The following is a 20,799-nucleotide window of genomic DNA, read 5'->3' as shown; positions in this document are numbered from 1 at the left end:
GGATCAGCATACAAAAAACTTCTTATGTCTGTTCTAATACACTGTCATATGGATTATGCCAGTTCTGCTTGGTATGATGGCCTGACCAAGCAAAACCAGGGGAGGTTACAGATTATGCAGAAGAAAATCATGCATTTCCTCCTCTCCACTCATCCTTGGACCCATATAGGTCCAGCCGAATTCAGACAGGTCGATATGGTGCCAGTGGAGCTTAGAGTTCAACAGTTAAAACTTAATATGTTTAACATCGTAAATAACCAGTCCCCTCATTATTTGTCCTCTTCTTTTTTAATTATTGTATGGCCTTGCCTTACAATATAAAGCGCCTTGGGGCAACTGTTTGTTGTGATTTGGCGCTATATAAAAAAATTGATTGATTGATTGATTGATTCTTTCAATTTCACAGCCGACCAACATAGCATGAACACACGGTCCAGCAACTTGTCTCTAGTCATTCCCCATGTTAAATCCTTTGGTGCTTCCAGTTTTATGTACACGGTACTAAGCTTTTTAACAGTCAAATCAGAGTCAGGGTTAAAACTTTTTATTTTGCAAAACGTCCCAACTGGAAAATAGTCAATTTATTTATTATTAAACTAATTGTGTTTTGTTTGTTGGACCTTCCTACGGTCACATTTGTCTTTGTTTGTTATGTTGATGTGTGTTTTATTTACTGTTTGGCCATAATGGAAACAAGTACTTTATGCTTTTTTGTGTTACCCACTATATTTATGCATCCATGTTTATTTAATACATTTTTAGATTGTATTATCTTACACGTTTACATTTTATTTGAATAAAAAAATCAATCAGAGAAGACGGTCGGTGTCAGTGTACATACGGCCGTACTGCTTGCTACAGCCTACGGCCACGTTTGGAGTCCGCCGGCGAGGCCCACGGTCGGTGCCCTATCCAGGCTCGTGGCTCATTGAAGGTCGCTAACCAGGCCCGTGGCTTGCCAGAGGTCGCTAACCAGGCCCACGGCTCATCGGTGTCTGCCATCCAGGCCCGCGACTCGCTGGAGGCTGCCAGCCAGGCTCCTGCAGTGGCGGAAGCCGCCATCAAATCGGCAGTTAGCTTGTCATCTCTGTGGGGAAGCCGGGACGCTACAGGCCAAACTAAGCTTACCAGCTGGCATTGGGCCGAGACCGGCTTTCAGCGGCAGCTTCGTTGGAGGTTGGTCCGGCAGCAGCTAACTATTTTACGTGCTAGCGGTTAGCTGTGTTTTAGCTTGGTTGACTTTTGTTGTGACTTTGAGCTTATTTTATTTTTACTTTATTATTTTATTTTATTCTTTTTATGCTTTGTTAATTTTTGGAGTGGATTAGGAGTTTTAGGAGTCTTAGGTGTTCTTATGAAATCTTGCATGATGCTGGCAGAAATGGTGGCTTTTTTTAGTGAGCCGTGTCCATAAGGTAGAACAACTTATTAGTTTAGTGGAGATAGATGTTACAGGCACTCTAGATAAGGTTGATGATGGGCCGGCTGGCATGCCTTCTGGCATCAGCCCAGAAATGCCGGCGGTGGAGGACAGTTTTCGGACTGTGGTTAAGCGGAGAAGGCCACGTGAGGCTTGGCGCCTGGTTGTGGCACCCAAATTATACTCGCCTCTGCGAACTATGAACAGATTTTCTCCCCTGGATATGCCTGAAATCAGTTTTTTGAGCCCACGAGTGACTTCCACTCCTGTCTCCAGGCCGAAACGTCGGGCTTTAGTGATAGGGGATTCTATCACCCGCAAAGTCAGGTTACAGATGCCGGCTGATGTTAAATCTATTCTTGGGGCCAGAGCTTGCGACATTGCCTCCCACCTCAGCATACTGATGTTGCAGAAGGGTAAACAGACTAAGAAACATGACATGAGATATAGTCACATAGTATTCACGTTGGTGCCAATGATGTCAGGATGGAGCACTCAGACGTCACAAAAATGGATATAAAGATGACCTGTGACTTTGCCAGGTAGATGTGTCGGCATCAATTAGTAGGCCCCTCCCGGGGTAATGATGAGGTGTTTAACAGGGTGACATCATTAAAAAGGTGGCTGGCACAGTTTTGTAGACAGCAAGACTCTAGTTTTATTGATAACTGGCCTTTGTTCCGGGGCTGCCGTGACTTGCTGATGCTGGACATCCTCCACCCTACGAGCGAAGGGACCACCATCCTGTCTGTGAACATAGAGCTCTACAGGGAGAGTAACATTAGGATTTTACAGCAGGTCGCGGAGCAGGTGATTAGAGACCCTGCAAGGCTTATGACAAATGCGGGTGTGGAATCCATTAGCTTAGCGGGGAATTTAGTGCAGAAAACCCACAATGGTGATAGTGGTTTTTCAGGGAGGGAAATTTATCAAGTTGAGACTGTGGTCAAGTTGAGACTGAGGCAGACGTATCCATAAAACTCACAGAGGGATATGCTTTGCAAACTTGATAGCCATTACTACATTGGATGACATTGAAATTGAGGATGGCCCAGTGGTTGTTCCAGCAATATTAAATATTTCATGTCTGCTTCCTACAATCTGCGTGGAATGTCTCAAACCTAAACCTACTTCCATGCACCTTATAAATGTTACTCAAAATGATTGTTGATTAATTATCTAATTGTGAATCACCACTTAGATATGATTGGGTTATGTGAAACCTGGCTTAAACCTACAGCTGTCCTCCCCTTGAATGAGGTCCGCCCACCGGCGTACACATTTAGTCATGTTTCTTGTGGTGTGAAGCAAGGCGGGAATGTTGCTTTTATTTATAAATCTAGGTTTACCTTATTAGCTGTTGGGGTCACAAATATAAAAAAAATAAAACCAATCAACGTCCAGTCAAATTAATCATCACATCTAGTCAATCCATATACATGAAAAACCCTAAATGATTAAAAAAAAAAAATTAATTAAGCCCGGATTGCTAGCTATGTCAGCAAATACTGCTTTAGAAGTTCCTTAAAAGAGCATTCATTTGAAATAAGTTTAATGTATTCCGGGAATAAATTCCATTCCTTCATACCCCTAAATATGACAGTGTTCTTTATTGCATTAGGCCACAGGTAACATAACATTTCCTACTACAGCATGTCTGGTTATGTATCTATGATTTTCTGAACTGAAAGAGGACTTCCTAAACAAAATATAAGGTAACTTAGTGACAATAATCTTTCTAGTAAAAATAATCAGTGAATATAAAAGTTTATCTCTAACTTGTCAACTAGTGCAGATAACATTTTGAATATTGGTGACTTTAACATTCATATAAATACAGTTTTATGCAAAGGTTTGGGCATCCCTGATAATTTTCATGATTTTCCTTTATAAATCATTGGATGTCTGGATCAGAAATTTCAGTTAAATATATCATATAGCAGACAAACACACTGATATTTGAGAAGTGAAATGAAGTTTGTAGTATTTACAGAAAGTCTCCAAGTTCGGTTCTTGAGATCTACCTTCCTGACACTCTTAGTTGTCTCCCTGCTCCAAAACATCTGAATCCAATGAAAGGCTCATTAAAAGCCTGCTAATGAGTCTTTGATTGGATTCAGGTGTGTTGCAATAGGGAGACAATTAAGAGTGTCAGGAAGGTAGATCTCGAGGACCAAACTTGGGCACCCCTGGTTTAGGGGAAGGATACAAAAAGCTATCTCAGAGATTTCAGCTATGAGTTTCCACTGTGAGGAACATAGTGAGAAAATGGAAGACCACAGGCACAGTACTAGTTAAGGCCCGAAGTGGCAGGCCAAGAAAAATCTCAGATAAGCTGAAGTGAAGGATGGTTAGAACAGTCTTAGTCAACCCACGGACCTGCTCCAAAGACCTACAACGTGATCTTGGTGCAGATAATGTCTCTGTGCATCGTTCAACTATACAGCACACTTTGCACAAAGAGATGCTGTATGATGCTGTAATGCAGAGGAAGACTTTTCTGCTTACACGCCACAAACGGAGTCACTTGAGGTATGATAAAGCACATTTGGACAAGCCAGCTTCATTTTGGAATAAGGTGCTGTGGACTAATGAAACTAAAATTGAGTTATTTGGACATAACAAGGGACGGTATGCATGGCTGAAAAAGAACACAGCATTCCAAGAAAAACACTTGCTACCTACAGTAAAATTTGGAGGTGGTTCCATCATGCTGTGACCAGTGCAGGTACTGGGAATCTTGTTAAAGTTGAGGGTCACATGGATTCCAGTCAATATCAGTAGATTCTTGACAACAATGTTCATGAATCAGTGACAAAGTTTAAGTTGCACCGGGGTGGATCTTTCAACAAGACAATGACCCTAAACACTGCTCACAATCTAATAAGGCTGGGCATACACTGTATGATATTTTCAGTCGTTGTACTTGGCTCCAGCTCAAACTGTGCGACAACCGCAGGGTTTAAAAGTTCAGAGCGCACGATTCATGGTCTCACACTGTACGGCCCGATGCTCTGATGCGATCTGACTGCTCACGTAAGTTCAAAAACCACACGTAGGGCTCGTGTTTCCAGAAGCAAAATGTAACAGAAGCTTTTTTAATTTTTTTATTTTTTATTTTTTTTATTATTTCATGCCTATCAGTGCGCACAGTGAATGAAATCAGGTGAGGGGAGACTGAATGTATATGCGCTCGCGTACACAGCAGACAGCAACATGATTCACGAGAGGACGGTAAAAAAAGAAAACAAACATTCATAACAGGTGTTGCTACTTACACTGTTGTATAAAAAAAACTATATTTCATACGGAGTCATACAGCTGTGCAAGGTGTAGCAACTTACTCCCTCATCTGTCGTAAATCCTCTTGTCGTCTTGTTGTCTGCTGTCTGTGCATGCGCGCATATACGTTCAGTCTCCCCCCACCTGATTCCACTCACTGTGCGCGCTGATAGGCATAAACTTTAATATGATATTAGGTTATTGTGAGGGAACGCAAAAAACAAAACAAAACACAAGACTTTACATGAGATCACTGTTTGCTCTCTCCAGTGTTTGCTCATGGACAGTGCACAAGGTAATCAGCGCGTAGAAGGTTGTAGCGCTGCTTCAACAGCGCGAAACCCTCACGAGTCACGACGGCCGACCAAAATATCAAACAGGTTTGATTTTCATCCGACCATACGATTCCCGATCGGGAGTTGGTCGTGAGATGTTAAACGCATCTCGTTACTCCATGTAGACTGCACGATGCAGGGCGCACGATTAAGCTGAAACTCGGCGCGATCCAAAAAATTCTTGCACAAGTGAAAAATCGGTTGAAAAAGGGCCAAAACTCGCACAGTGTAAGCCCACCTTAAGGCATTCATGCAGAGGAACAAGTACAATGTTCTGGAATGGCCATCTCAGTCCCCAGACCTGAATATTATTGAAAATCTGTGATGTGATTTTACGCCGGCTGTCCATGCTTGAAAACCAACAAACCTGAGATGTTTTGTAAAGAAGAATGGTCCAAATACCTTCAACCAGAATCCATACTCTCATTGGCGGTTAGCTGATGACCTCATCCTACCTGCTCCAAGTGATGTTAATCAGTGAAATCACCTGCTGAAGTCAGTGGCTGCAAAGAAAACCTGCACCCTCTCGGCCCTTTCTGGAATAGTTTGGAGACCACTGGGTTAAATTGTCACTAGTCTTAATTAACTACACCAAGACCTGGAGAAACTGCATTTCATTCTGCCTGTAAGGGTCGAGTGACAATAAAGTCTGAGGCTGAGTAGGTGTGCTGATGAAACTTGTAATATCTACAAAAAGCACAACGTGTTTATTTGATCCTATACCAACAAAACTGTTTAAGGACTTGTGGCCCACTCTTGGGCCGACTGTGCTGGAAATTATTAATCTCTCATTAACTTCTGGATCTGTTCCTAAATGATTCAAATCTGTAGTGATTAAACCATTACTTAAGAAATCTAATCTTGACCCTAGTGTATTGAAAAACTATAGGTCGATATCAAATCATTTTGCTCTAAAAATCTGGAAAAGGTGGTATCACTTCAGCTCGTGGACTATCTTACTGAGAATAATCTTTTTTGAGCCACTGCAGTCTGCTTTTAGAAAATATCATTCCACAGAGACGGCTCTCACTAAAGTGGTGAATGATCTTCTGCGAGCAATGGACTTGGACACCACTGTGGTCCTGGTGCTGTTAGATCTCAGTGCTGTGTTTGATACCGTGTATCATCATATTCTACTCAATAGGCTGGAAAATCATTTTGGGATTACTGGGAGTGCCCTTGCATAGTTGACGTCATACTTGACCAGTGTTCTCACTGTGTTTTAATAACACTACCTCTAACCTTAGCAACATGAAATATGGGGTTCCACCGGGATCTGTCCTAAGCCCCTTGCTTTTCTCCCTGTATGTAGCACCCCTTGGGCATATTCTGCGGCGTTTTGGGATTGCCTTTCATTGCTATGCTGATGATACTCAATTGTACATGCCGATAACTGCTGGTAATCTCATTCATATAAAATCTTTCAAAGATTACCTTGCATCAGATTATAAGGTATAAAGTAAAAAATAAGCTTTTGCCTCTACATGTCAATCAATCAATCAATCAATCAATTTTTTTTTTATATAGCGCCAAATCACAACAAACAGTTGCCCCAAGGCGCTTTATATTGTAAGGCAAGGCCATACAATAATTATGTAAAACCCCAACGGTCAAAACGACCCCCTGTGAGCAAGCACTTGGCTACAGTGGGAAGGAAAAACTCCCTTTTAACAGGAAGAAACCTCCAGCAGAACCAGGCTCAGGGAGGGGCAGTCTTCTGCTGGGACTGGTTGGGGCTGAGGGAGAGAACCAGGAAAAAGACATGCTGTGGAGGGGAGCAGAGATCGATCACTAATGATTAAATGCAGAGTGGTGCATACAGAGCAAAAAGAGAAAGAAACAGTGCATCATGGGAACCCCCCAGCAGTCTACGTCTATAGCAGCATAACTAAGGGATGGTTCAGGGTCACCTGATCCAGCCCTAACTATAAGCTTTAGCAAAAAGGAAAGTTTTAAGCCTAATCTTAAAAGTAGAGAGGGTGTCTGTCTCCCTGATCTGAATTGGGAGCTGGTTCCACAGGAGAGGAGCCTGAAAGCTGAAGGCTCTGCCTCCCATTCTACTCTTACAAACACTAGGAACTACAAGTAAGCCTGCAGTCTGAGAGCGAAGCGCTCTATTGGGGTGATATGGTACTACGAGGTCCCTAAGATAAGATGGGACCTGATTATTCCAAACCTTATAAGTAAGAAGGAGAATTTTAAATTCTATTCTAGAATTAACAGGAAGCCAATGAAGAGAGGCCAATATGGGTGAGATATGCTCTCTCCTTCTAGTCCCCATTAGTACTCTAGCTGCAGCATTTTGAATTAACTGAAGGCTTTTTAGGGAACTTTTAGGACAACCTGATAATAATGAATTACAATAGTCCAGCCTAGAGGAAATAAATGCATGAATTAGTTTTTCAGCATCACTCTGAGACAAGACCTTTCTAATTTTAGAGATATTGCGTAAATGCAAAAAAGCAGTCCTACATATTTGTTTAATATGCGCTTTGAATGACATATCCTGATCAAAAATGACTCCAAGATTTCTCACAGTATTACTAGAGGTCAGGGTAATGCCATCCAGAGTAAGGATCTGGTTAGACACCATGTTTCTAAGATTTGTGGGGCCAAGTACAATAACTTCAGTTTTATCTGAGTTTAAAAGCAGGAAATTAGAGGTCATCCATGTCTTTATGTCTGTAAGACAATCCTGCAGTTTAGCTAATTGGTGTGTGTCCTCTGGCTTCATGGATAGATAAAGCTGGGTATCATCTGCGTAACAATGAAAATTTAAGCAATACCGTCTAATAATACTGCCTAAGGGAAGCATGTATAAAGTGAATAAAATTGGTCCTAGCACAGAACCTTGTGGAACTCCATAATTAACTTTAGTCTGTGAAGAAGATTCCCCATTTACATGAACAAATTGTAATCTATTAGACAAATATGATTCAAACCACCGCACCGCAGTGCCTTTAATACCTATGGCATGCTCTAATCTCTGTAATAAAATTTTATGGTCAACAGTATCAAAAGCAGCACTGAGGTCTAACAGAACAAGCACAGAGATGAGTCCACTGTCTGAGGCCATAAGAAGATCATTTGTAACCTTCACTAATGCTGTTTCTGTACTATGATGAATTCTAAAACCTGACTGAAACTCTTCAAATAGACCATTCCTCTGCAGATGATCAGTTAGCTGTTTTACAACTACCCTTTCAAGAATTTTTGAGAGAAAAGGAAGGTTGGAGATTGGCCTATAATTAGCTAAGATAGCTGGGTCAAATGATGGCTTTTTAAGTAATGGTTTAATTACTGCCACCTTAAAAGCCTGTGGTACATATCCAACTAACAAAGATAGATTGATCATATTTAAGATCGAAGCATTAAATAATGGTAGGGCTTCCTTGAGCAGCCTGGTAGGAATGGGGTCTAATAGACATGTTGATGGTTTGGATGAAGTAACTAATGAAAATAACTCAGAACAATCGGAGAGAAAGAGTCTAGCCAAATACCAGCATTACTGAAGGCAGCCAAAGATAACGATACGTCTTTGGGATGGTTATGAGTAATTTTTTCTCTAATAGTTAAAATTTTGTTAGCAAAGAAAGTCATGAAGTCATTACTAGTTAAAGTTAATGGAATACTCAGCTCAATAGAGCTCTGACTCTTTGTCAGCCTGGCTACAGTGCTGAAAAGAAACCTGGGGTTGTTCTTATTTTCTTCAATTAGTGATGAGTAGAAAGATGTCCTAGCTTTATGGAGGGCTTTTTTTATAGAGCAACAGACTCTTTTTCCAGGCTAAGTGAAGATCTTCTAAATTAGTGAGACGCCATTTCCTCTCCAACTTACGGGTTATCTGCTTTAAGCTACGAGTTTGTGAGTTATACCACGGAGTCAGGCACTTCTGATTTAAAGCTCTCTTTTTCAGAGGAGCTACAGCATCCAAAGTTGTCTTCAATGAGGATGTAAAACTATTGACGAGATACTCTATCTCACTTACAGAGTTTAGGTAGCTACTCTGCACTGTGTTGGTATATGGCATTAGAGAACATAAAGAAGGAATCATGTCCTTAAACCTAGTTACAGCGCTTTCTGAAAGACTTCTAGTGTAATGAAACTTATTCCCCACTGCTGGGTAGTCCATCACAGTAAATGTAAATGTTATTAAGAAATGATCAGACAGAAGGGAGTTTTCAGGGAATACTTTTAAGTCTTCTATTTCCATACCATAAGTCAGAACAAGATCTAAGATATGATTAAAGTGGTGGGTGGACTCATTTACATTTTGAGCAAAGCCAATAGAGTCTAATAATAGATTAAATGCAGTGTTGAGGCTGTCATTCTCAGCATCTGTGTGGATGTTAAAATCGCCCACTATAATTATCTTATCTGAGCTAAGCACTAAGTCAGACAAAAGGTCTGAAAATTCACAGAGAAACTCACAGTAACGACCAGGTGGACGATAGATAATAACAAATAAAACTGGTTTTTGGGACTTCCAATTTGAATGGACAAGACTAAGAGTCAAGCTTTCAAATGAATTAAAGCTCTGTCTGGGTTTTTGATTAATTAATAAGCTGGAATGGAAGATTGCTGCTAATCCTCCGCCTCGGCCCGTGCTACGAGCATTCTGACAGTTAGTGTGACTCGGGGGTGTTGACTCATTTAAACTAACATATTCATCCTGCTGTAACCAGGTTTCTGTAAGGCAGAATAAATCAATATGTTGATCAATTATTATATCATTTACCAACAGGGACTTAGAAGAGAGAGACCTAATGTTTAATAGACCACATTTAACTGTTTTAGTCTGTGGTGCAGTTGAAGGTGCCATATTATTTTTTCTTTTTGAATTTTTATGCTTAAATAGATTTTTGCTGGTTATTGGTGGTCTGGGAGCAGACACCGTCTCTACGGGGATGGGGTAATGAGGGGATGGCAGGGGGAGAGAAGCTGCAGAGAGGTGTGTAAGACTACAACTCTGCTTCCTGGTCCCAACCCTGGATAGTCACGGTTTGGAGGATTTAAGAAAATTGGCCAGATTTCTAGAAATGAGAGCTGCTCCATCCAAAGTGGGATGGATGCCGTCTCTCCTAACAAGACCAGGTTTTCCCCAGAAGCTTTGCCAATTATCTATGAAGCCCACCTCATTTTTTGGACACCACTCAGACAGCCAGCAATTCAAGGAGAACATGCGGCTAAACATGTCACTCCCGGTCCGATTGGGGAGGGGCCCAGAGAAAACTACAGAGTCCGACATTGTTTATGTCCAGGATCTGTTTAAAATGAGGGATTCCAGCTACAGTTTGAGAGGATCGTTATTTGAGAAATTGAAGATCCGTACTACTGTTAAGTCATTGTGCTTCCGTCAGGGGTGTTAATATTTGGAATAATTGTCCTGGTAATATTAAAATACTTGGTACATTGGTGGGTTTAAAAGGCTTTACAAAAATAACATATTTGGGTCATTGACAAATTAGGCTTCAAAAAAGGTATTTTTATAAAGTATTTTCAGTATAGATGTAAAACATATTTTTGAGTCCAGAAAAATGTGTTTTAACAAATCTCATTCATTGAATAACATTTTTAACTGTTTTAACTCATTTTGAAACAGTATTTTGAACTGCATGACAAAAAAATGTTATGTGGTGCAACCAAATAATACATTCCTAATCTTTATTTTAAGATTAAATCTTTTGCAACTATTCCTTAGCGTGTCTACACAAGGTAACAAGTTATTGTTTTATCTTTGTGTTCTTTTTTCAATTATTTGTGATTTTAGTATTCTGTATGTCAGGTTTTAAGCCAAGTTAACATTCAATTTTGCCTTTAAAGACAGAAAAATCAAAACACAAATACGCAAATCCAGATATTTAGTATAATAACTAATAATAACTATAATAACTACATGCATCACATTTAAAAACCATTTAGTCACTTTAAAATATAATTTTTTTTTCTTAAAATTGGTTGCACAACCTGACGAATATTGGTTATACCACCTGACAACATTTGTTATAATATGAAATATGCTAAACAAAAAATCATTTATAATAGTAACATATGTTCTAGTCATTGCAGGAGAAATTCTCTGAAAAGTCCACATGGAGGAAAATTTCATCTTCTCCTAGGTTTTCTTTTAAAGCCCTGCACTCTTTGGCTTGGTGCATCCAGTTGTAGTGATGTTTGGTGAGGCTGTTGAGCTTCTGATTGAAAATGGCCAACAGTTCAGCACGTTCCAGTTTGTGTTTCTTTAACAAAATTCATGTATGTTTTTGGCCCCTCTGACACAGATTTTCTGATCCACTGACACCATGTTATGGTCTCTTCTGTCTGTGGTATTGGAAATTCAGTCTCATTATAACAGCATTTCGAGCAGACTCGATACATGCATGTCTTGTTGTCTGGACTGCATACAATAGAAGACAAAAGCTGAGACATGCTGGTAGTTTTGAGGAGACCTTTCTGATGCAGCTTTTCAGTCAAGAGTTTGACATTCTCGTGATCTAAGCATGCACATGTCCTCCTGTATGATAATTTTGGCTGTGTTACAAAAAATGGACAATATCTGACAAACTGTCTGTAAGACAACCTGTGAGACTTTTGTACTTCTGAATTATACAGCAAGTGGAGTTAGGGGTTTAACTAATACACGTCTCTGTTGTTTGTTTTTGTGTTTTGTGACTGTGTCCTTTGTCCCTGGCAGTAAGCGACTGTTCTCATCTCGGCAGAGGAAGTCTGCAACTCTTTCTTTTCTCTGCATTGCCACTGAACGTGATTGGTCTTTTTCAGTAGATTTAGACTTTTGCTTCTTAGACTTGATTTTCTTTAATCTCTCTATGCATTTTCTTAACTTCTCAGACTGTCTTCTGGCTGATTCTGTTTCACGTTTCATTTTTTGCATTTTCTTGCACAACTTTGCTTTCTCTCTTTTCCATCTGTTGTTTGCTTCTCTTTGTGGTGTTGAGGATGCCTTAGGTGTGTCTCCACTGTCAATATCATTGTTGGGAGAGTTAGTTTCACCATTGTTCTTGTTGGGAGAGTTAGGTTCAAGTTCTTCTGAGGGTTCAATTGACTTGGGTGTAAAATTCAATATTTCCTCAATGGCTCTTTTTCTGTCCCGGTGCTTTTTTGATCTTCCCTCCACTGTTGCCCAATTTTTTTCTGTTCTTGCTTAGAGAGTTGGCCGATGGGGGTCTTCACAATTTTCCCTTCTCTCTTCCTCCTCTGATAGCTGTAAAACACAAGAACTGATAAACTGACAAATTTCCATTTAAGAATGTGGAAGTTGTAATATAATAATAAATGTAAAATGGACTGTGTATAGATGCATTACCTCTTTTCTTTTTGCAAGATATGCTTCCCTTGCAACCGGATCATTATTAATACGCGCCCTGTGTCGTGCCGACTTTTCTTTACTTGATAGTGGCATCTAAAATGTACAAATTATAATTTGAAATGTTTTAAAGTGTATAATATCTTTAAATTTAAAACTACAAAATATTTTATGGTTTCATGGATAACACTATGTAACAAATTTTTATTTTTGTTTTGTTCCTGGGTACACAGTGTGTTTTCCTAACCTGTTATGCCTTAAATAAATAGAAAATAGCTGTTATTCCACAGAAACTTTGCTTCTGTGATCAGGACAATATTTTGAAATTTGTCTGTTTTCAAGAATATTCTCGATTCGCCTTCACTACTACTGAGTAGTCTTCTAGAATATTCTTAAACTGCTAGAACTGTCCAGAATTTTCTAGACGTTTCCAGAATTATCTAGAAATTTCAAGAAACTTTTAGAACTTTCTAGAACATTAAAATAATAAAATCAAAGTTTGTGCCGAATGTAGTCATTTTTCCATAGACTTTAGACATAAGCAGTTGAAATATAACGCTTAGAAGCCAGGAACAAAAATTGTTTTACATATTGTAATCTTAGAGCTTTGAATAGCATTATATAGTAACATTCCTTACAGTTGTGCCACCTGACTAGCTGGTTGCACCACCTGATTATTGCAGCTAATCTCAAATAAACAGTCTTCTGTTTGGATGCTAGCATTAGCTTCTACTCATAACATGAAGTTCAAACAGACCACTTTTAAAAAAAATTAAGAGTTTTATGATAAAATATAATTTCATGAGTTTTACATTGGTTGTACCACCTGACATGAAAAGTGTACCAGCATACATATGAGCTGAAAGTAGTTATTTTTATTACTATTTGACAGAGATCTACAAACTTTTTAGCTTAGTCCAAACAGTCACTTAGGGTCCTCTGGCTGATGGAATATCTTCTTTACAGCTGTTGTCTCTTCACTTCAAAATAAAAGCCATAAGTTTATGGTTGCGCCAGCCTGAGATTTAGGAAATGTAAATTGTTGGACAGAAGTTTTAAAGATTTTTTTTTACAGCTTTAAAAACAAATGTTATTAGAAATAAAAACATTATAAAAAAGATTTTAAACACAAAACAATGCCATAGTGTTTTATTTTGACTTTATCCTTGTCAAAATAACATTTTTATTAGTTTTCTTAGTCTGCTCCCTTGTTCGGACAGTTGCACCACCTGACATCTTGGAGGTTTGAGAGGCTAAAACATAGAAGAATATTATTATTTTAACTTAATGAAAAAGTAATTAAAATAAATTGGTTTTATAGATTTTATAGGTTTTATAGATTAAAGTGATAGATGTCAGAAATAGATTTATTTATTCATTTTTTAAATAATGGACTCGGACACAAAAATATGCATGTCATGTCATAGACCCATTTACCTGTTATAAGTTGAAGGATTAGGTTTGCCATTTTTGTCATTGTTCACTCTTTCTTGTTTGGTTGTGTTTTGAAATTTCTGTGATTACGTTAAATTGTTTATGCACTTTCTTTTTTGTGTAGCTGTTATGAGTATATATATGTATGCATTCTTTATTTTTAATTGTATAAGGGGAGGGTGCTTATAAGCCTTGCTTCTGCCTTCACCCTTTCAGCTACACGGTTTCTTTGTACATTGTTCCTTTTATGTTTTGTTATTACCTTTATTGTTGCCCATCTGTGTGCCGGATAAATTCATTCTTTCAATCAGTGAGAAGGTGGATGTCGAGTAACCTCCGACTTTTAAACTCTGATAAGACTGAAATGATGGTTCTTGGTGCAGCGATACATTGGCATCAATTTGACTAGTTAACGAAGAGAGTAACGTCAGTTCAGAACATGGCGCCATTTTGGTTCCAACTGCGCTGAACTACTGAATGAACCTTTTATGTTTTGAACATTTTTTAAAATCATTTAACCCCATACAGCAACACATCCAGGTACAGGTGCTATCAAAATAAATATAAAAATAGTTAAGCTATCAAATTTACATGGATCACTGTCTCAAAGTGCTTTTGTGCAAGGAAGGGCTCCCACACAATGGCCAGATGTTCAGTGAATATCCTGATATTTATTCCTACCTCATAGACACACCAGATATTTTTGTATTTTATATCACTTATGTTGCATATGCATTGTGAATTGCTGGTCTGCTCCAGGACGGACCAGCTGCTGATTATTTTCCCCAAAGTAACGCATGATCAATGTGATGCATAATCCTCTTGGTGTGTCATGATGGATTTTAATTTTCTTTCTCTCTTTGTTGGTACAACCCCCTGCCTCGGCATTAAAAAAACAAAACAAAAGAAAACAGTTGTGAAAATGAAAAACTCACATCAACTCCATTGTCCGCTGTTGATTGTTTACATACCACGTTTTTAAGAGCTCACAGACAGAGTGCCCAGATGTGCGACCGAGTCACTAAAGGGGCTCTAATGTACTCAGGGCAAGCCTACCATCTGGTGTTCAAGAATGAAACTTCAGCCACTAACTCAACAATTCACTCTATTGAGGTTTCAAATCCCACAAAATCTCATAAAACTTTGAAGAGTTTGCTGCTCTGCGAGATGTCATTAACACTGAGTACTGCATTGAGTCACTCTGATCAGCCTGCACTTTAACCGCTGCTCATAGACAACAGCATTAACATCGCAACATAAAAGTCTTTTTATATTGTGCCTAAAACTCTGGTGAATATATTGTATCTGGGTTTATAGATGTTGTTATTGTGTTTGTTTTATGTTAACATGCGAGAAGCTTGGGTTGTTTCTCTGTTATTTTCAGTAGGAGTTGCTGTGAGCTGCGATCGCTTAATGTTTATGTTGTTTTGGGGGAAAGTGAAGTTTGTTCTTTAACGTCCTGTTTATTGTCCTTTACAGCACTGTTTGTCCTGTCTGTTCCAGAGTCATATATATATAGGATGTCTGAAATTCAGTTTGTGTTTATAAAGATCCATGCTAATTAAATGTAGCAGACACGGAATGTTTGGAATATTTGTTTTAGTGACTTTTCAGGGTCTCATGCAGCAGTCTCTTATTAACGTGATGAAAAGCATAAAAAATACATTTCGGTAGTATAATGTTCATTTGCAATTGTCATTATGTGGATTCTCCGTGTTGTTTAGATCACAGCGACTCTCTGGCACGGGTTTACGGACCATTCACAGACAAAAAAAAAAAAGATTATTCATAGACAAAGATCATACACATATGAAGAGCCATTCATTATTTATTAAAACACAGCACTGTCACGGGTGATGGCCAGGTGATGACTGGACTGGTTTATGGCAGGTGATGCAGGGATATTCCATGGTGTTAGCTCCAGCTCCATACTGATTTTTATGTCTGGTGCAGCTCTCTTTTTATGTGTCCTTTAACACAGGTGTGATCTATCAATAGTATGAGTTGACATAGACATTATAAATACTAGATGGCACATCGACTGCTACTGCCTATTGGCACTAACGAGCCATGGGGCCGCCATCTTAGACTGGGCAAATAGTGGCAGTAAAGTCAACTAGTACGTCCCTTCAGCTGCTCCCTTGTTTTGCACTCGGGGTCACCACAGCAAATCTGAGGTGGATATCTGCATGTTTAATTGGCACACGTTTTACACCGGATGACTTTCCTGACGCAACTCCACATTACATGGAGAAATGTGGCAGGGGTGGGATTTGAACTGGGAACCTTCTGCACCGAAACTAAGCGCATTATCCGCTTATCCACCAAGTCAACTATTTTAGTAATTTGAAGAGACAATATATGATTAGGCTATAAATAAATATTTATATATGTAAAAAGTACTGACTAATGAATACATTATATTTATATAATGTAATTCACCGATATCAATAGCCTTTTTTGCTGAACGATTCCCTTATTGGTCCTTCAGAGTGGCTGTTGTTTTTGGGGGTGTTTTGTCGGGAAAATGATCATTCCTCTACATCGATTACAGACACTGCAGCGGCTCTGTAATCAACTGCTTCTGCAGTGCGGCTGTGCTTTGAAGCAAAGGACCAATGAAGCAGTGCTCCGATTCACTGCTTCATTGGTTCTTTGCTTCACTCCTCTTCAGAGGGAGAAAGTCAACTTCTTATCTACTCTTGCGGCTCTGCTTTGAAGCAAAGAACCAATGAAGCAGTGCTCCGATTCACTGCTTCATTGGTTCTTTGCTTCACTCCTCTTCAGAAGAAGAAAGTCCACTTCTTATCTACTCTCAAAGCCATTAAAATATGTCAATCGTGAGTCACTTTTGTGTGAATTAAAGTCACTAAGTGGGACTCCAGTCTTGTAGCGAGAAAGAAACGAAACGAAAATTGTCCTCCGTTCCGTTGCTCCAAACGCTCTCTACCGAGTCAAGTTAGATAGAGTCCGCTCAGAATGAATAACTTCAAAGTGAATCGCCGTTTAAATCAAATGACGTCTTTCCAAACGCTGTAATACAAACAATAAACTGCAATCGATCAAATTGTTTTTTTTTTTTTTCCTCCCCAAATGAGACGTCCTGGCTGACGTGCAGCAGCCCAAGACTGTACAGCTGCAGACCTGCAGACTCCAGCAGTTAGCTGAGTTCAGCTCAGACGTATAAAGAGACTTTCATGCCATTAATGTCTGAAAGGAAATGCTTTTGACAAAAACTACAGATTTTGTTTATTTCTATTTATGTCCAGAGATCAAGGATCCAGTGACCAATTATTTTATATTTATTTGCTTTAAGACTCAATAAAATGTTGTAGACATAGAAACCTGTAAAGCCGACTTTTAGTACACAGAAAATTCACAGGAGGTATTGATAAGGGAATCGATATGGAATCGGATCGATAAGCATAATCAATAACTGTATCAATATCGATAAAATCTTATCAATACCAGTCTCTAGTTAACACTTAGCCTAGGCTTGTGTGTCATACATCACACTGACAAAGTGAGGAACCTTGGGGTAATTTTTGATCCTACGTTGTCAGGGGTCAAAATACATTTTTTAACCTACTTGCACTGGTGCTACAACCCCTGGCAAAAATTATGGAATAACCGGTCTCGGAGGATGTTTATTCAGTTGTTTAATTTTGTAGAAAAAAGCAGATCACAGACATGACACAAAACTAAAGTCATTTCAAATGGCAACTTTCTGGCTTTAAGAAACACTATAAGAAATCAGGGAAAAAAATTGTGGCAGTCAGTAACGGTTACTTTTTTAGACCAAGCAGAGGGAAAAAAAATATGGAATCACTCAATTCTGAGGAACAAATTATGGAATCATGAAAAACAAAACACTCCAACACATCACTAGTATTTTGTTGCACCACCTCTGGCTTGTATAACAGCTTGCAGTCTCTGAGGCATGGACTTAATGAGTGACAAAGAGTACTCTTCATCAATCTGGCTCCAACTTTCTCTGATTGCTGTTGCCAGATCAGCTTTGCAGGTTGGAGCCTTGTCATGGACCATTTTCTTCAACTTCCACCAAAGATTTTCAATTGGATTAAGATCCGGACTATTTGCAGGCCATGATATTGACCCTATGTGTCTTTTTGCAAGGAATGTTTTCACAGTTTTTGCTCTATGGCAAGATGCATTATCATCTTGAAAAATGATTTCATCATCCCCAAACATCCTTTCAATTGATGGGATAAGAAAAGTGTCCAAAATATCAATTTAAACTTGTGCATTTATTGATGATGTAATGACAGCCATCTCCTCAGTGCCTTTACCTGACATGCATCCCCATATCATCAATGACTGTGGAAATTTACATGTTCTCTTCAGTCATCTTTATAAATCTTATTGGAACGGCACCAAACAAAAGTTCCAGCATCATCACCTTGCCCAATGCAGATTCGAGATTCATCACTGAATATGACTTTCATCCAGTCATCCACAGTCCACAATTGCTTTTCCTTAGCCCATTGTAACGTTGTTTTTTTCTGTTTAGGTGTTAATGATGGCTTTCGTTTAGCTTTTCTGTGTGTAAATCACATTTCCTTTAGGCGGTTTCTTACAGTTTGGTCACAGACGTTGACTCCAGTTTCCTCCCATTGGTTCCTCATTTGTTTTGTTGTGCATTTTCGATTTTTGAGACATATTGCTTTAAGTTTTCTGTCTTGATGCTTTGATGTCTTCCTTGGTTTACCAGTATGTTTGCCTTTAACAACCTTCCCATGTTGTTTGTATTTGGTCCAGAGTTTAGACACAGCTGACTGTGAACAACCAACATCTTTTGCAACATTGCATGATGATTTACCCTCTTTTAAGAGTTTGATAATCCTCTCCTTTGTTTCAATTGACATCTCTCGTCTTGGAGCCATGATTCATGTCAGTCCACTTGGTGCAACAGCTCTCCAAGGTGTGATCACTCCTTTTTAGATGCAGACTAACGAGCAGATCTGATGTGATGCAGGTGTTAGTCTTGGGGATGAAAATTTACAGGGTGATTCCATAATTTATTCCTCAGAATTGAGTGAGTCCATATTTTTTTTCCTTGATTTCTTATAGTGTTTCTTAAAGCCAGAAAGTTGCCATTTGAAATGACTTTAGTTTTGTGTCATGTCTGTGATCTGCTTTTTTCTACAAAATTAAACAACTGAATGAACATTCTTCGAGGCCGGTGATTCCATAATTTTTGCCAGGGATTGTAGTAACAAAAAAATTGCTTGCAGCAAACAAAAGTTACTTGCACAACCAAAAATCACTTTCACACCGGGCCCACTTCAAGTTGCAGCAGGGAGGTGAGAACGCAGCCTGCAGGTTCTTTTTTTATTTATTTTTTTTTTAATTAAGAAGAAATAGAATTACAACATCTCATAGAGGGGACAAATATATCAAACAAAAACAGACAAAAATAAAAACAAACAAACAAGAACAAAATCAAAAGGGGCATTACCCAGTGACAGATAAGGAGCAAGGTAATTTCATAAAAGTAACATAGAGTTTATATCCTTGTGGATTTTACACACCAGCTTAGATTTCCCTTTTTGGAGAGACAAGAAAATTAATTTAGTCATTAACAAAACCTACAAAGGAGGGCTTATTGTTTCTCAATTTACAACAGTGAACATAATATTTACCCATGAGTATGAAAATATTTACCACATCAGAAATAGAAGACTTTAGATTGTCCATATAAAAAAGAATGTGAGAGATGACAGAAGGTAACATATGAGTTATTTTCACAGATAACCACTCATTAATATCCAGCCAAAATGTCCTAGATACAGGGCATAAATAAAACATATGTTCTAAGGTTTCCTCAGCTACATTACAGAAAGCACAAGGCTCTACTTCAAACCCAAATCTTCTTTTAAGGAAATCAGCAACTGAATAGATTTTATTTATCATTTTAAAGTGAGTTTCTTTTACCTTAGGTGAAACAGGCCACTTCACAAATTTTGTGTGAGTCTTTTTCATAACTGACAAGGAGCCTGCAGGTTCTCTGCACAGAGAAATCAGAGTGCACAGTTTGGCTGCAGACAGACTGTGCACTCTGATTTCTCTTCTAGTTTATATTTCTTCTTGTGCTGAGTTGCAGGTCTGCGCTCTGAGTTCTGTTATAGTTTATCTTTACTCCTGTGACCGTGAGATGCAAGCGCGAACGACCTGTCCGTGAGTAAATGTGGAGGTGTCTGGAGTTATACTTCATGTGGACATGTCCTGTCTCTGGCAATCAGTCTGTGAGCAGGACTTATGTCCTTTTTTAACACAATGAGAGAGTTTGAGCGGAGACTGAGGAACTGCCTGCAGTTTTTTTTTCACGTGCGTGCGTGAACGAATTGTCACAGCAACTCTCCGTGTGTGAGAGCGTCATAAAATGCAGGGAAGACGAAGACAATACACTGGAAATTGTATTTATTCCTTTATTGGTTCATTCTACTGGTACTTAAAGTTGATAAAACTTGGATAAAGTTACTTGCACCAGTGCAAGTGCAGTATAAAAGTACGTGCACCGCTCGAATAATACGTGCACAAACTTGCACATGCATGTACTATTTCGAGCCCTGGTTGTCCTTTGACCTCCACATTAGAGATATTATGAGGACTGCTTTCTTCCACCTGTGAAATATAGCGAAGCTTCCTCCCATCCTGTCTGTGGCTGATGCTGAGACCCTGAACCATGCATTTATCTCTTCTTGACTGGACTATTTTCTGGTTTACCGCAGTCCAGCATTAGGGGTCTCCAATTGGTTCAAAATGCTGCTGCCAGACTTCTGACATGAAGCAGAAAGTTTGACTACATTACACCCATTTTGGCATCTCTTCACTGGCTTCCTGTGCCAGTGAGATCAGATTTTAAGGTTCTGCTACTAGTCTAGAAAATTGTTCACAGACTGACACCTCCCTACTTAACTGACCTAATTAAACCTTACGTACCGGCCCGGGCTTTGTGTTCTGAGGGTGCAGGACTATTTTGT

At 39.0% G+C, this 20,799-nt stretch overlaps 1 protein-coding gene across 1 annotated transcript in view; it reads left to right on the top strand.

Annotated features, from left to right (window-relative positions):
- Positions 1 to 20,799, top strand: part of ik (IK cytokine) — a 54,262-nt gene that overhangs the window by 8,964 nt on the left and 24,499 nt on the right. The gene's annotated exons all lie outside the window — the stretch shown is intronic.

The sequence above is a fragment of the Thalassophryne amazonica genome, chromosome 9 (assembly GCF_902500255.1).
Source record: "Thalassophryne amazonica chromosome 9, fThaAma1.1, whole genome shotgun sequence".
NCBI classification, from domain to species: Eukaryota; Metazoa; Chordata; class Actinopteri; order Batrachoidiformes; family Batrachoididae; genus Thalassophryne; species Thalassophryne amazonica.
This window is presented reverse-complemented; position numbering and strand designations above follow the sequence as displayed.